This window comes from Leucoraja erinacea, chromosome 25 (assembly GCF_028641065.1).
Source record: "Leucoraja erinacea ecotype New England chromosome 25, Leri_hhj_1, whole genome shotgun sequence".
NCBI lineage: Eukaryota > Metazoa > Chordata > Chondrichthyes > Rajiformes > Rajidae > Leucoraja > Leucoraja erinaceus.
The window spans coordinates 26941363-26960141 of NC_073401.1; positions in this window are offsets into that span (position 1 = coordinate 26941363).

The following is an 18779-nucleotide window of genomic DNA, read 5'->3' on the forward strand; positions in this document are numbered from 1 at the left end:
CACCACAACACACAAAACATGAAACATAGAAACATAGAAATTAGGTGCAGGAGTAGGCCATTCGGCCTTCTCTCCATACCCTCCGACCCCCTTAGCCACAAGGGCCACATCTAACTCCCTCTTAAATATAGCCAATGAACTGGCCTCAACTACCCTCTGTGGCAGAGAGTTCCAGAGATTCACCACTCTCTGTGTGAAAAAAGTTTTTCTCATCTCGGTTTTAAAGGATTTCCCCCTTATCCTTAAGCTGTGACCCCTTGTGCTGGACTTCCCCAACATCGGGAACAATCTTCCTGCATCCAGCCTGTCCAACGCCTTAAGAATTTTGTAAGTATGAATGCAACACACAACTACAAAACAATCCACGGGAGTACAAGAGGTGGTTTAAAGTTTAGAGATTTAGAGATACAGCTTTGGTGCACTGAGTCCACGCCAACCAGCAATTAGCCAAACCCTAGTGTTACCCTACACACTAGGGACAATTTACGGAAGCCAATTGCACGTACATGGAAAGTGAGGAAACCGGAGCACCCGGAGAAAACCCACGCGGTCACAGGGAGAACGTGCAAAATCTGTACTGGTCGCACCCGTGGTCAGGATCGAACCTGGGTCTCTGGCCCTGTTACTGCACCGCCCATAGGTCCATAGCGTTCCTGTGCTGAGGTAGGATGAGCGTTGTGCAGGTAAAGGTCAGTTCAGGAACCTAATGGCTGCAGGAAACAGCCAGGCACTGTTTTGCTACCAAATACAATTGAATGATCATCTCTGCATTAGGCTGTGATGGGGTTCGATGTCTGTCTGCTCATTGAGGGCCAGATGCCTGATTCATCCCCATGTATTTTTGACTTATTTTCCAAGCTCATTCTGCAAGAATCCAGTTGACCAGTGACTTGGAACAATGTGCATGATCCATGAGCCCATCACCAACTGCGGTTTCTCTGATTCAGCTTTTTAATTCCGTCTGTTCTGCAGTCTGACAAGAAGGAAACAAGAATGATTATTTTCTATTTTAGCATTAACCACTGCTGCATCATCAGTTGAGGCATGGCCTTCCCCTCAGCACGAAAGGCCTTACCCATCATGGCAACCACCCCTGTCTAAGACAGGGTGACAACTAATGATGAAGGCAGAGGAACCTTGGGAGACCCTTTGAGTTTTCCTAATGAGCGTGGCTATTCTGAGACACCGACATCATTGGCAAAATATGTCTAAATGTGACAGGATTTCCATTTAGTTTAGTAATCATTTAGTTTAGATAGGCAGCATGAAAGCAGCCCCTTTGGCCCATCGAGTCCATGCCGACCATCGATCGCCCATTCACACTAGTTCTACAGTATCCTACTTTCTCATCTCCACTCCCTACACGTCAGGGGCGACTAACCTATAAACCCACACGTTGTGAGGATGTGTGAGGAAGCTGGAGCACCCGGAGGGAACCCAAGCGGTCTTACAGAGAACGTGCAAACGCCACACAGACAGCAACCGAGGTCAGGATCGAACCCGGGACTCTGGTGCTGTGAGGCAGCAAGTCTCCCTTGCTTACCGCGCTCCAATTTATTACTTTCTGTTTCCTTTCTTGCAAAAAATGAAGTGTTAGTTCAGTTTCTATCTCCACAGATGCTGCCTGTTGCTACTTCTGTGAAATGATCTCCTCGACTCCTTGAAGACAAGGTGCAGAGAGTTTGGCATCGTACCTGCTGACCCCGACTTCCCATCCGTGCAGCCGATCAAACACTTCTAGTTACCTCAAACGACCTCTGCAATCGCAAATCCCTTCCTCTCCCTTTTTAGTTCAGTTCAGAGATGCAGCGTGGAAACAGGCCCTTTGGCCCACTGAGTCCATGCTGACCAACAATCACCTGTATGCTAGTTCCATCCTGCATACGAGGGATAATTTACAGAAGCCAATTAACTTACAAATCTACATATCTTTGGAGTGTGGGAGGAAACCGAAGCACCCGGAGAAAACCCACACGGTCACAAGGAGACCACACAGACAGCAGCACCCATAGTGGGGATCGAACCAGGTCTCTAGCGCTGTAAGGCAGCAACTCTACTGCTGCGCCACCATGCCGCTCCCCCCCCCCCCCCCCCCCCTATTTATCCAAATATTTTTGGAAGAGCTTATTCAGCAGCAATCAACGACTATTATTGTTTGTTTTTTTGTTTGTTTGTTTGTAGTTTTGTGTGTGTTTGTGTGTATATATATATATATAGATGTGTGTGCGTATTGTGAGTGTGCGTATATACACACACACTGAACTATTTCCTCTCTCGTTTATCATATTGTTTACAGTGTACTATGTTAACATACTCTGCTGTGCTGCTGCAAGTTAAGGGCTTGTCCCATTTTACGAGTTTACCCAAGAGCTCTCCCGAGTTTAAAAAAAATCAAACTCGTGGTAAGTACGTAGAATGTACGTAGCCGGTACGTCGGAGCTCGGGACGTCTCGTAGCGGCTCGTAACGCCAACGGCAGGCACTCGGGAAACGTGGTAAGCTCGTGAAGATTTTTTCAACCTGTTGAAAAATGTCCACGAGAGCCCCGAGTACCTACGAGCGGCTAATACCGTAATTCTCCGAGTTCGAATCAGGGGAAACTCGGGAGAACTCTTGAATTACCTCGTACAGTGGGACAGGCCCTTAAGAATTTAATTGTTCTATCTGGGACATATGATGATCAAACACTCTTGATTCTCTTGACTTGATTCTCTTGAACTTCCTCTTGCAGTTCTGCCATCGTGGGCAAGATTGGTTTGTTCATGTTCTGCCACCGTGGTCTAGTTCCATGCCCACATCTCCTTTTCTTCACTCTCACTGCATCAATTTAGAACATAGAAGACGACAGCACAGGAGCAGGTCAGGCCAAGACTAATTCCTACCTGCCTGCACACAATCCATATTCCTTCATTCCCTGAATATCCATGTGCCTATCCAAAAGTCTCTTAAAAGCCACTGTCGTGTCTGCCTGCACCATCACTACAGGCAGTACCTACTAAGCACTCACCACCCCCAGTGTAAAAGGCTTGCCCCGCACATCTGCTTTATAAACTCTGTTCCTCTCACTTTAAAGCTAAGCCCTCTTGTATTTGACATTTCCATCCTGACTTCCTCCCCTATCTACGCCACTCATAATTGTATACACTTCATCTCTTCCCCTCCTCTCTCCCACATCACTTATTCCAGTTGTCCCGTTAGTTCAATCACGGTTTACGCATTGCTAGATGTCGGCAAAGTCAGGTAGTGAACCTAGCCGACCTGACCCTGAATGTGATCTCAACCCCTCTCCCTCTCCATCACCCCTCCCCCCCCCACCCCCCACCCCCCACTGCTGAATGGGCTGCAGAATACAGATGTTTGCGCACATCTGTCTCTAGCCACAGCCATTTTGATCATTTCTCGGGCAAGACGGTGGAGTTGTGACATAATCCTACTCACTTCTGCGGGACATTGGGAAAGGGGCAGACTTCAACTTCTTGAGGCTGTTAGTACATGTTTTTTCCCACATGCCAAGAAAGAAATGCCTGTCTGTGGTTGTTTAAACATTCCTTGCGGTCGGGCGACCAAGTCAGGGGAGAGCTGGGACTGAGTCATTCATCAGAGCTACTGCTTGTTTAAACTTCTGCACTTTATCACTCAGGCATCGAGGCTTTGAATCTCGCACTCAGCGTTCCTTAGCTGTGGGCTTGTCGGAGGCAGGGGGATGGGAAAGGGAATGAGGGGTGCAGGATGGAACGGCAGATGCTGGTTTACAGCAAAGTTAGACACAAAATGCTGGGGTAACTCAGTCGGACAGGCAGCATCTCTGGAGAGAAGGGAATGGGTGATACTGGTTGGTAAACGCCCCAACGATGCCAGCCGGCACATGCATGGAGGATGGGTGGAGAGCCAGCTGAGCCCAGAGCAGGACAGTGGGCTCCCGTGGTGGGGTTTGGCTGGGAGTGTCGATGGGCCAAGCCTGGCACTCTGCGTTGAGCAAGCTCCTGGGAGACCCTGGTGCCAGGCACCCCTGTAATAGTCGGGTGACCATCCCGTGGCACCCAGTGCTGCAGTATATCGGTGGCACCCATGATGCTCGCAAGCTCAAGAGTCGAGAGTATTTTATTGTCATATGTCCCAGATAGAACAATGAAATTCTTACTTGCAGCAACACAGCAGAATATGTAAACATAGTACACTGTAAACAATATGATAAACGAGATAAATAAGTTCAGTGTGTGTACATATACATATACACACATATACATACATATCTTTGCATATCTTCCTATTATTTTTCCATATCTCTCTACATCATCGTCTATATCTCTCTTTTCACTTTACCGTGACTTACAGTCTGAAGAAGGGTCTCGACCCGAAACGTCACCCATTCCTTCTCTCCAGAAGTGCTGCCTGTCCCGCTGAGCTACTCCAGCTTTTTGTGTCACACACACATACGTACACATAAAAAAAAAGAAAAACAATAATAGTGCAAAAAGACAGAACCAATGTGAATTGCCCTCCAAACCACCCGCTTCTCCCACCTGGAAACACGTTGCCATTCTGGGTAAATGGAATGAGCTGCTGAAGGAGGTAGTTGAGGCATAAGAAACATTTAGACAGGTACATGGATAGGACAGGTTTAGAGGGATGGGCCAAATGCAGGCAGAGTGGGACTAGTGTAGATGGGACATGTTGGTCGGTGTGGGCAGGTTGAGCCAAAGTGCCTGTTTTCACGCTGTATGACTCTAGGACTCGACGACATCCGGTGAAGAGCCTGGCTCAATGTAACTGGGTTAGTACGACCACTGTGTTTATGATTGCAATGGCCTGGAATTACATAGAGAGCATGCAAGATGAATGCTTCAGTCTTTCACTATCGGAACAACTAATGCCTTAGTCGTAGTTAAAATATGCAGCCCTCCACTGACAAGGCAGGATGTCAAATGTAAAATTAACCAGACACTGAAGTTTGTACCAACAATATATCAGCGGGCTGGTGTCCATCCCTGACACCTCGATTACAAGCCCCAGTAATTAAAGGACAAAAACTAACTCCATGAGAGTCAAATTAATCACCATGGTGATTGGCAAGGGGGCTTTCAAAACTAAGATTCAAGATTCAAGAGAGTTTATTGTCATGTGTCCCAGATGGGACAATGACATTCTTGCTTTGCTTCAGCACAACACAATATAGACGGCATGAATACAGAACAGATCAGTGTGTCCATATACCATTATATAAATATATATACACACACATGAATAAAGAAACAGATCAATAACAAATAAATAAACGGATAAACTAAGCTGGCCTTTGCAGGCACAAGGGCACTAATAGGACTTTTACTAGCATTTAAATCTTTACACCAACGAAACCAATAATTTTTACTGATACTGTATGTTCATTTTGAAGGAACTGCCGCATCAGTGGCAAGGCCAGCATTTCTTCTCCATTCCCAACTGTCCTTCAGAATGTAGTGGTGCGTTGCTTCCTTGATTCTTGCCATAGTACAGAGACGGTTCACCAGACTGATTCCTGGGATGTCAGGACTTTCATATGAAGAAAGACTGGATAGACTCGGCTTGTACACGCTAGAATTTAGAAGATTGAGGGGGGGATCTTATAGAAACTTACAAAATTCTTAAGGGGTTGGACAGGCTAGATGCAGGAAGACTGTTCCCGATGTTGGGGAAGTCCAGAACAAGGGATCACAGTTTAAGGATAAGGGGGAAGTCTTTTAGGAACAAGATGAGAAAAACATTTTTCACACAGAGAGTGGTGAATCTGTGTAATTCTCTGCCACAGAAGGTAGTTGAGACCAGTTCATTGGCTATATTTAAGAGGGAGTTAGATGTGGCTAAAAGGATCAGGGGGTATGGGGTGAAGGCAGGTACAGGATACTGAGTTGGATGATCAACCAATGGCGGTGCAGGCTCGAAGGGCCGAATGGCCTACTCCTGCACCTATATTTTTCTATGTTTCTACTGCCATCCTTCAGGTGCTATCACAGGTAAGTTCCACATTGGCGCAGCGGTAGAACTGCAGAGACCCAGGATCGATTCTGACTACGGGTGCTGTCCATACAAACATAGTTTGGTACGTTCTCCCTGTAACAGCGTGGGTTTTCTCCGGGTGCTCTTTCCTTCCACATTCCAAAGACGTGCAGGTTTGTAAGTAAATTGGCTTCTGTAACTCGTCAGAAGTGTATAGGGTAGAGCCAGCGTACGTACGGGGTGATCGCTGGCTGGCACGGAGCCCGTAGGCCAACAGGCCTGTTTCTCCCCACCGTATCTCCAAAAACTAAACAAAAACTTACGATAAAGGAACAACCATCTGTTTCCAAGATAGTATGTAATTAAACGGAACAGCAGATGCTGGTTTTTACCAAAGATAGACACAAAATGCTGAGTAACTCAGCGGGTCAGGCAGCATCTCTGGAGAAAATTGATGGGTGACGTTTTGGGTCGGGACCCTTCTTCTGTTTCCGAGATGACTTGTCGCATGGAACATAGAACATAGGAAAAGTACAGCACAGGGACAGGCCCTTTGCCCCACAACGTGTGTGCTGAACATGATGCCAAGATCAACTGATCTCATCTGCCTGCATGTGATTCATATCCCTCCATTTCCTGCCTATCCATGTGCCTATCAAAGGCCTTCAAATGTCACTATCGTATCAGCCTCTGCCATCACCCCTGGCAACGTGTCCCAGTTACCCACCACCCTCTCTGTAAAAAAATTGCCCCACACATTTCCTTAAAGCTTTGCCTCTTTCACCTTAAAGCTACTCCCTCTAGTCTTTGACATTTCCACCCTGGCAAAAAAGGTTCTATTTATGCCTCTCGTAATCGTATAAAATTCTATCAGGTCTCCTCTCAATGTCCATCATTCCCAAGAGCCCAATCCAAATCTGCCCAACCCATCCTGATAGTTTATATTAGTTGGTTTGTGCGATGGTCTGGCCTACGTCCACAACTCTGCAATTCCTTGCGGCCTTGGATGGAGACTGTGCCATGATGCATCCCACTACGGAGCATCTGTAGAGGTTGGTGAGACTTGTCGGGGACATGGAGGATGGGCTCAGAGTGGGAGCGTGACAGAGGATTAAAGGCACAGGCAGCTGGAGGATCCGGCTCACGTTGGTGAACTGTGTGTTCTGGTGGCCGCTTGTTGGAACCGCGTCTCTAACCAAGAATGAAACCGTAAACAGAGGAACAATTTGCACAGAATCCGCTCGTCTTTGATGTCGAGGTTTCATCCTTGACAACAGATGGCCGTGCGGGGAACAGGCCCCTGGTTCAATGAAACCACTGGGCCCTGCCCCTCGTTTGTGCATCGATCCACTCCACTTGGTGGGGCTTGTAAAACAGATGCAGCACCAGTCAACCTGACCCCATCTGGAAAGTCTTGAATTGCTGCCAACTGGTCCAACATGTTCATCCGCTCAGAGAAAAAAACAGCGCAGAGAAAGATGTGAAGATTAGGGAAGGTTAATGGAGATATCTTTGTATTTATTTTTTTTTTTTTAAATAATTTTATTTATTAGAAGTAGTGTACATTACAATAATATAAGCCAAAAATAACATCATACATTTCTTGTACCACTTCATATTTTAAGCTTTAAAAAGAAGAAAAGTAAAGAAAGTGAGGCAGGATAGTGAGTGTGTGAAAGAGTGATCAAACAAAGACCCTTAGACACGAAGAGTTGGAAACAAAAGTTAAGAAGTAAGCCATAGAAAAGAAAAAAGGGAAAAAGAAAATCGAAGCTATGTTAAAAGTAGAGAAAAGAGCTGAAGGGGATATACCAACTTCGTATTTTTCCTCCCCCCTCACCAGGTCCTGAAACCATTTATTTTCAGAGTTCTGTTGCACCTTATACTTGTAGTAAGTCGATAAATGAAGACCAAATCTTTTGGAAGTGGTCTGGTTTGCCTGTTAGAAGGAGTCTCATATCTTCCAGGTGTAACGTTTCGAACATATTTGAAATCCACATATTTATTGTTGGTGTTGGGGCGTTTATCCAGAATTTAAGTATAAGTTTTTTCCCCATTATTAAACCGTAATTAAATAACCATATAACCATATAACAATTACAGCACGGAAACAGGCCATCTCGGCCCTACAAGTCCATGCCGAACAAATTTTTTTTCCCCTTAGTCCCACCTGCCTGCACTCATACCATAACCCTCCATTCATATGCCTATCCAATTTATTTTTAAATGATACCAATGAACCTGCCTCCACCACTTCCACTGGGAGCTCATTCCACACCGCCACCACTCTCTGCGTAAAGAAGTTCCCCCTCATATTACCCCTAAACTTCTGTCCCTTAATTCTGAAGTCATGTCCTCTTGTTTGAATCTTCCCTATTCTCAAAGGGAAAAGCTTGTCCACATCAACTCTGTCTATCCCTCTCATCATTTTAAAGACCTCTATCAGGTCCCCCCTTAACCTTCTGCGCTCCAGAGAATAAAGACCTAACTTATTCAACCTATCTCTGTAACTTAGTTGCTGAAACCCAGGCAACATTCTAGTAAATCTCCTCTGTACTCTCTCTATTTTGTTGACATCCTCATAGGTTCTTTTGGGACGCAGTTAGCTCAGGGCTGCCTTCCATTATTCCAAAAATAATCAATTCTGCATTCAGTATCAATTTTATTTTAAATAATTTTGTGAAAATCTCAAAAATTTCATTCCAAAACTTTTGGATTGGTATACAGAAAACAAAGGAATGCGCTATAGTTGCTTCTTGGGATAGACATTTATGGAGATATCTTGAGGACAGAAAGACACAAAATGGTGGAGTAACTCCGCTGCTCAGACAGCATCTCTGGAGAAAAAGAATGATTGACATTTGGAGTCGGGGCGGTTCTTTAGACCCACCTACCTGCGGGTTTGTAGGTGAATTGGCTTCTGTAAATTGTCCCCATGTGTGTAGGATAGAACTAGTCTACGGGGTGATCGCTGATTGACTCGGGGGGGCCGAAGGGCTTGCTTCCACACTGTATCTCTAAGCTAAATTAACATGGACCATGTACAGGCAAATACGAGTTGGTCGTGGCATCATGTTCAATACAGTCATTGTGGTCCGTAGAGCCTGTGTACATAGAAACATAGAAAATAGGTGCAGGAGTAGGCCATTCGGCCCTTCAAGCCACCACCGCCATTCAATATGATCATAGCTGATCATCCAACTCAGTATCCTGTCCCTGCCTTCTCTCCATACCCCCTGATCCCTTTAGCCACAAGGGCCATATCTGACTCCCTCTTAAATATAGCCAATGAACTGTGGCCTCAACTACCTTCTGTGGCAGAGAATTCCACAGATTCACCACTCTCTGTGTGAAAAATAAAATTCTCATCTAAAGTCTCCTAAAAGACTTCCCCCTTATCCTTAAACTGGGTAGAACTACAGCAGGATTTTGTTTCACCCACTACACCATGCCCTCTCCCACACTGACATTTAGGCTGGGAATTTCAAGATTTTAGTTCCTCTTCAATTGAAACAACTTCCTGAAGTTTAAATGACCACAAATTTTAAACAGAGATAACATTTCACCCTGTTTCCCAGGATTACTCTTGTGCAATCCTTAGATATTACTCAAACATTCCTTTCCGACTGTTACAGTGGCCAATCACGCAGGGTTCGCAGCTTTATGGAGCATTGACTGGTCTGTTTAAGTTTTTTTTAAATCTTCAGGCCTGTTACTAATCAGATACTTACGGATGAGTTTTTTTATTCTGTGGAAATAATTAATGAAGTGCTTTAGGTAAAAGTCCCTCGTTCATGTTGAGTGTCTGTAACTGAACTCATTATGTGCAGATTATGTTACCTGCTGGTTGACTTCAGAAACAAGTTGAAAACCAGCCAAGTCTGGAAGACAGTTCTCCCCGGCTCGTTACAAGTTGCGGAAGGAGCTTCCAGTACAAATATGTTCAATTGTCAACTTTAGACTTTAGAGTCAGTTCAATGCCACCCCTTCCAACACAATAGGGGCAAAAATATGAGTTTTGAAGAAGGGTCTCGACCCGAAATGTCACCTATTCCTAGTTCATAAGTTCATATGTTCACAAGTTGTAGGAGCAGGATTAGGCCATTCGGCCCATCAAGTCTACTCTGCCATCAATCATGGCTGATCTATCTTTCTCTTCCAACCCCATTCTCCTGCCTTCTCCCCGTAACCTCTAACACCCGTACTAATCAAGAATCTATTAATCTCCCCGGACTTGGCCTCCACAGCCTTCTGTGGCAATAAATTCCAGAGATTCACCACCCTCTGACGTAAGAAATTTCTCCTCGTCTCCTTTCTAAAGGTTTGTCCTTTTGATTCACGTCACAAACGATTAACCGACAAAAACCTGCACGTCTTTGGAATGTGGGAGGAAACTGGGGCACCCGGAGAAAACCCACGAGGTCGCATGGAGAACATACAAACCCTGCACAGACAGCACCCGTAGTCAGGATCGAACCCCGGTGTTTGGCGCTGAGAGGCAGCAACTCCACCACCCTGAACAATTAGAGGAGCTCAAAGGGAAAGTCTAAATAAGGAAACGATCGGAGTTTGCCAATCGCTTAGCAGGCTTGTTCAAGATGAAATATCCCATTAGTCATTCTTCCTGGCCATTCATAACAATGTCAATAAACACTCCGGTGAAATGCTTTGGGGATGTTTTACTATTTGAAAGGATGCCACAGAAAGGAAGTAGTTGTTGTCTTCAAATAAACAACAAACGCAACAAAAAATAATTGAATGCTTCCCTCTCTGTGCTCACGGTTCATGGGGTGTAAACTGCTGCAGTTTAATGTGTTCTCCACAACCCCTCATCATAGGAACAGAATGAGCACAGATTAAAAGCAGCCACAACTCATTACATTGACCAACGCAGCCCTATTTGAGAGGCAACCACATAATCACTAACATTCCATTAAACTTGTTTCAAACTCCTTCCTGCACTCAAGGAGATCTTTTTTTTAATACTCTTTAAATATCAGCCTTCAAAAAGGCTGGAAGTATCATTAAAGACCCACACCATCCTGGCCACACCCTCATCTCCCTGCTACCTTCAGGTAGAAGGTACAGGAGCCTGAAGACTGCAACGTCCAGGTTCAGGAATAGCTACTTCCCCACAGCCATCAGGCTATTAAACTTGGCTCAGACAAAACTTTGATTATTAATAACCCATCATCTGTTATTTGCACTTTATCATTTTATTTATTCATGTATGTATATATTTATATTATAGTATATGGACACATTGATCTGTTTTGTAGTAAATGCCTACTCTGTTCTGTGTGCTGAAGCAAAGCAAGAATTTCACTGTCCTATCAGGGACACATGACAATAAGCTCACGAACTTGAACTTGAACTTAAATATTTCATAGTTCTACAAGTCCGGTCTTTTAAGACCTCAAAGTCACAATTAAATCTACGCGGGTTCTACAATTAATTGTAGTTTCCCGGAGTTTGACAGATGGGGGCACCATACTGTCCATCCAGCATTTAGTGTCCATCGTCTGTGTAAACCAACATCTGCAGTTCCTTTCTGCGCAGAACCAAGTGACCCGCGTGGGTTTTCTCCGAGATCATCGGTTTCCTTCCACGCTCCAAAGACGTGCAGATGTGCAGGTAAATTGGCTTGGTATAGGTGTAAATTGTCCCTAGTGTGTGTAGGATATTGTTAGTGTGTGGGGTATCGCTGGTCGGTGCGGACTCGGTGGGCCGAAGGGCTTGTTTCCGCGCTGTGTCTCTAAACTAAACTAAACTAAACCATGCCATCGACTGGTGAGGCCGCTCACTTCAAAAGATGAGCATATTAGAGCAAGGATGTTAAATGCGTTGCAATAAATATTCGCTGCTTAATGAAAGCTGAGGGCGATTGCAACCCCTCGAGACCAGATACCACACGTTTGCTGCTGATTAAGGTTTTTGGATGAGGGCAAAATTACTGTCAGTTCTCTCTCTCTCTTCCTCCCTATGTGAGTGACTCTATGACGATGACTCCATAACTCTTTACTGTCTGTACAGAGTTTGTACCTTCTCCCTGTGACCGTGTGGGTTTTGTCCGGGTGCTCCGGTTTCCACCCACATTCCAAAGACATGCAGGTTTGTAGGTTAATTGGCTTCTGTTCAGTTTATTTTATTGTCACGTGTACCGAGATAGAGTAAAAAGCCTTTGTCGCCTGCTAACCAGCCTATAAACTAGCCCTAGTGTGTAGGAGAGGGCTCGTGTACAGGTTATCATGGTCTCGGTGGGCTGAAGTGCCTGTTTCCACGTTGTATCTCTAAAGTTTGGGGTGGCTGAAATTTGTAAGAATTGTTCAACTCCAGAACACTCCGCAATAAAAACTAAGAATGTATTTCAAATGACGGTATACTTGGCATTGCAACGGTTAACATGTGTGAGGGATCACAGGCCTTGAGAGAGCAAATGTAAAGGGTTATGAATCACGCCAGCGTCGCAGCCCCAGACACACACAGAGCCAGGGTCTGCCTTGGACACTGTTTATTCAGCAGCCACATAAACTGAGCTGCAGGCAGGAATGCGACTCCACATCCACACCAAGGGCAAACAACGATGGCCGGCCGGCCGGTAAAAACGATTGCACAGGTTTCTCTGCTCTTTCCCCTGGAATATTTACTTTTTAACCCATCGGGAATGGGTTTTCAGCCTCGACGACACTTAACAATACAGGAGTGGTTGCAGGCAGAGAAATGGATTTCTTACGCGCTTTGCTCTTTGTTTTATTCAGATTCAGATTCAGATTCAGATTCAATTTTAATTGTCACTGTCAGTGTACAGTACAGAGACAACGAAATGCACTTAGCATCTCCCTGGAAGAGCGACATAGCAAACGATTTGAATAAATAATAATAAGTGTCCGGGGGGGGGGGGGGGGGTGGTGGTGATTGGCAGTCACCGAGGTACGTTGTTGAGTAGAGTGACAGCCACCGGAAAGAAGCTGTTCCGCGACCTGCTGGTTCGGCAACGGAGAGACCTGTAGCGCCTCCCGGATGGTAGGAGGGTAAACAGTCCATGGTTGGGGTGAGAGCAGTCCTTGGCGATGCTGAGCGCCCTCCGCAGACAGCGCTTGCTTTGGACAGACTCAATGGAGGGGAGCGAGGAACGGGTGATGCGTTGGGCAATTTTCACCACCCTCTGCAATGCCTTCCGGTCGGAGACAGAGCAGTTGCCATACCATACTGTGATGCAGTTTGGTATGGCAACTGCTCTGTCTCCGACCGGAAGGCATTGCAGAGGGTGGTGAAAATATATCAACGTTGGGTGGTGCAGTGATAGAGGTGCCACTAGTACAGAGGAGTTTAGCCTCAGATAGTTTATGAGATACCAGATCGAAAATGCATTCCACACACATCGGTCGGGCTGTTGCCTTACAGCGCCAGAGACCTGGGTTCGATATTGGCAAAAAGCACAGACAAGCTTAGTTTATTTTATTGTAGGGTTGCAGCGTGCAAACAGGCCCTTCGGCCCATCGTGTCCATGCCAACCAATAAATACCCATTCACTAGTTCTATCCAACACACACTAGGGACAATTTATGGAAGCTGAATAACCTACAAAACTGTATGTCTTTGGAGTGTGGGAGGAAACCGGAACACCTGGGGAAACTCAAATTTCATTGCACCTTAATTGGTACATGTGACAATTAAATTGAATGTTGAATGTTGAATCTTGAAAACCCATGCAGTCACAGGGAGAATGTAAAAATCTCTGTAAAGATAGCCACCCCTAGTCAGGATCGAACCCGGTCTCTGGGAAGTGCAGGAGTTAAGGGATATGGAGAGAAGGCAGGAACGGGGTACTGATTGTGGATGATCAGCCATGATCACATTGAATGGCGGTGCTGGCTCGAAGGGCCGAATGGCCTACGCCTGCACTTATTGTCTATTGTCTATTGTATGGCTGATAGTTATCCTTCACAGGGGCATGAGGGAGATTTGTTCTCTGATCAGCAACACCAAACACAGTTGTCCCATCCTTCTGAAAATCAGCTAATTGAAGTTATTTAACCTGAGTTTCAAGAGCAAAGTACAATTCGTGGACACTGCCCTGCCTTGTGTTTAGTGACACTGATCCGAGGATCCTGGCCTCGCCCCTGGACCCTGGTGGACCAAACACTGTAGAGTTTTGTCTTTTGTTCCATGGACTGGACAGCAATGCTTTGACATGCAAGCACAACGTCTGAAGAAGGGTCTTGACCCAACACGTCACCTATCCATGTTCTCCAGAGATGCTGCCTGACCCGCTGAGTTACTCCAGCACTTTGTGTCCTTTCTTACACATTAGATTCTCTGTCTTAAATGCAATTCCATTGACTTAGGAAGACACAAAACGCTGGAGTAGCTCAGTAGATTTAGGCAGCATCTCTAAAGAACATGAATAGGTGACGTGTTGGGTCAGGACAATAGACGATAGACAATAGGTGCAGGAGTCGGCCATTCGGCCCTACGAGCCAGCACCACCATTCAATGTGATCATGGCTGATAATCTCCAATCAGTACCCCGTTCCTGCCTTCTCCCCATATCCCCTGACTCCGCTATTTTTAAGAGCCCTATCTAGCTCTCTCTTGAAAGCATCCAGAGAACCTGCCTCCACCGCCCTCTGAGGCAGAGAATTCCACAGACTCACCACTCTCTGTGAGAAAAAGTGTTTCCTCGTCTCCGTTCTAAATGGCTTACTCCTTATTCTTACATGTTGTGAACCACCATCTGTGGTTCCTTGTGTCTCCGTTGATGTTGGTGCGTCACGGAGGTACAGCGGTAAAGTTGTTGCCTTACAGCGCCAGAGATCTGAGTTCGATCCTGACTACGGGTGCTGTCTGTACGGAGTTTGTACCTTCTCCCCGTGACCTGCGTGGGTTTTCTCAGAGATCTTCGATTTCCTCCCACACTCCAAAGACGTACGGGGTTGTGGGCTAACTGGCTTGGTAAAATTGTAAATTGTCGCTAGTGTGCGTAGGATAGAGTTGGTGTGCGGAGATCGCTGGTCGGTGCGGACTCGGTGGGCCGAAGGGTCAGTTTCCGCGGTGTATCGCTAAATGAAACTAAGATGGGCATGAGTTGCTGCTTCATGCCCATCTGCTGAGCAGTTGCCAATTGAATTGAACGGTGTGCGGTCATCGGTAAACATTCCCACTTCTGAACTTATGGCGGAAGAAAATTCGTTGTGGATTCAGCTGCAGGTGACTGGAACATGAAATATTTCAAACTAAAAAATCATGTCCTGCTGACCTCATGTGGACATTCGCTGTAACTGCACGCTGCATTGTGACTTTTTTTCCGACTGGGACTGGCTGGGCCGAAGGGTTTGTGTCTCTCGCGTTTAAACCGAATTAAATTAAATGAAACTTTGTTTCACCAAGATTTGGATCTCGTGGGAAAGCAGGCGTAAATGTTACAACGGAACAGGAAGTCAGGGTAACCAGGAGCCTAGAGCTCGATGTTACAACTGTTCGCCCCTGGGATCTCTGGTGACTTTAATGAAAGCTGCTGTGAATTAGCTTTAGGACATCCGCACGTGAACACTCAGCTGACTGCAGTGCCCACTGACAACTTGCAGATGTTAGACTCTGAGCTAAAGGCTCAGATATGCAACAAGAGTCAGCGATATCACCACAATGTGTCTCTTATGCGTTTCAGAAAGAGACTGGGCAAGGAGAGAGGCTGAGTCTCATGATGTCTTCTGCAGGAAATCCTGTTGAGGCTCCTCCGCACAATGGCACCACCAGAATAGGAGTGAATTCCTCATCGTTCATTTACTCCGTGACATCCAAATGCTTCTCCAAATGCATTTTGGTCTCCAAATCTGAGGAAGGACATTATTGCCATAGAGGGAGTGCAGAGAAGGTTCACCAGACTGATTCCTGGGATGTCAGGACTGTCTTATGAAGAAAGACTGGATAGACTTGGTTTATACTCTCTAGAATTTAGGAGATTGAGAGGGGATCTTATAGAAACTTACAAAATTCTTAAGGGGTTGGACAGGCTAGATGCAGGAAGATTGTTCCCGATGTTGGGGAAGTCCAGGACAAGGGGTCACAGCTTAAGGATAAGGGGGAAATCCTTTAAAACCGAGATGAGAAGAACTTTTTTCACACAGAGAGTGGTGAATCTCTGGAACTCTCTGCCGCAGAAGGTAGTCGAGGCCAGTTCATTGGCTATATTTAAGAGGGAGTTAGATGTGGCCCTTGTGGCTAAGGGGATCAGAGGGTATGGAGAGAAGGCAGGTAAGGGATACTGAGTTGGATGATCAGCCATGATCATATTGAATGGCGGTGCAGGCTCGAAGGGCCGAATGGCCTACTCCTGCACCTAACTTCTATGTTTCTATGCTTCTTTCCTGGCACAATGGTGCAGTGATAGAGTTGCTGCCTCACAGCGCCAGAGACCCGGGTACAATCCTGACCACGGGTGCTGTCTGTTCGGAGTTTGTACGTTCTCCCTATGACTGTGTGGGTTTTCACCAGGTGCTCTGGTTTCCTCCCACACTCCAAAGACGTGCAGGTTTGTATGTTGTATAGGAAAGAACTGCAGATGCTGGTTTAAATCGAAGGTCTGAAGAAGGGTCACGACCCGGAACGTCACCCATTCCTTCTCTCCCGCTGAGTTACTCCAGCATTTTGTGTTTTCCTTCATGTTTGTAGGTTAATTGGCTTGGAAAAATTGAAAATTGTCCCTGGTGTGTGGGGATCGCTAGCCAGCGTGGACTCGGGGCCAAAGAGCCTGTTTCCGCACTGAATCTCTAAACGAAATTCCCCACATCCTTTAATGTCCAATAAGCAACTAAACAGTCCTCTCATCAACTACGTTGGCACGGTGGCGCAGCAGTAGTGTTGCTGCCTCACAGCGCCAGAGACCGGAGACCCTTGGACTATCTTTTTTTTTTTTTTTTTTTTTTTGCTTATTTTATTAGAAGTTAATACAGCACAAAACAGTACAGTGGAACCTAATTTTAGGTGCCAACTATGTCATACCGTAATCCATTTTATGTACAACCTCTAGTTTTATGTTATGAGAAGGAAGTAAGCAAGACAAGAAAAGAAAACAATAGAAAGAGGAAAAAGTGGAAAAATAGATGGTAGAGAGTAGAAGAACGTGAAGTGTGTATATAAAAAATAAAAAAAGGAAGAGAGAAAGTGGAAAGTAGAAATAGAAGAGAAGGCCCCTTAAAAGAGAATTTTTCAAATCTGTATTCGGAGATATAGATCCATCCGCGTCATGAACTGAAATCAGCAATCTTTACGGTACCGCTGCATCACATGATTCCAAAAAGTCGATGAAAGGAGACCAACTCCTTAAGAATTGGTCATATTTATCTATTAGTCGGAGTCTAATTTCTTCAAGGCGTGCTATGTCCATCATATTCCTAATCCACATTTTAACAGTTGGTATGGTTGTATTTTTCCAAAATTTAAGTATCAATTTCTTTCCAATTATTAACCCATAATTAAAAAAAACATTTTGATCTTTATTTAAATTGGTATCTTCTCCTATTATTCCAAATATAATCCATTCCGTTTTGGGTTCTATCCTTGACTTGAAAAGCTTTGCAAATATATCAAATATATCACTCCAAAATTTATTCAACTTTGTACATCCTACAAATGAATGTGTTATATTAGCGTTTTGAAACAAACATTTATCGCATCTGGGAGAGACGTTTGGATAAAATTTATTCAACCTCGTTTTTGAATAATATAGTCTATGTAATAATTTGAATTGAATTAAATTATGTCTGCATTAATAGAACAGTTATGTGTATTCATCAAATACTTTTCCCATCTATCCTTCGAGATCTTTATCATTAGCTCATGTTCCCAATCTTCCCTTAATGCTTCTGTTGAGGGTGATTCTCTATTTAATATATTATTATAAAAGTATGATATTAATTTTTGTGAATCCGCCTTAATATTCATTGCTTCTTCTAAAGGATCTAAAAATATAGTTTGAAATATATGTGTATATTTCTTCATAAAGTCACATACCTGAATATATTTAAAATATTGATTATCCTTCAATTTAAATTTTAATTTTAATTGATGAAATGATAACAGTTTGCCCACTTCATACATATCCCCTACTTTCCTAATCCCCAGTCTATCCCATTGTTGATATGTGTTGTCGATGAGAGAAGGTTTGAATGCGGGGTTGTTCAATAGTGGGGTTAGTACTGATAAATTATTTAATTTCAAGAATACTTTTATTTGTTTCCAAATTCTTATTATATTGTGAATAATTGGGTTCTTCTTATATATTATACTATTCAATTTTATCGGTGAGAGCAGGATCGTTCCTATATCATGCGGATAGCACTCCTCTTTCTCCATTCTTATCCACTCCAACTGCTGAGTGGAACTATCCAGCCAGTACATTAAGTTCTTAATATGCACTGCCCAGTAGTAATATATAAAGTTAGGTAATGATAAACCCCCAACTTCTTTAGATTTGCACCCTTGGACTATCTTTAATCGGATTTTACTGACCTTAATCTTGCACTTACTGTTATTCTCTTCATCCTGTATCTGTACACTGTCGATGGCTTGATTGCTATCAAATACAGTCTTCCCCTGACTGGGTAGCAGGCAACAAAAAAGTTTTTCACTATACCTCGGTACACGTGACAATAAACGAAACTAAACTAAATGTAAAGTGAATGGCAAATGAATCACACGATATGATGCTAGAGTTGCCGCCTTACAATGCCAAAGACATGGGTTCGATCCTGACCACATGTGCTTCTCCGTACGGAGTTTGTCCGTTCTCCCCATGACCTGCGT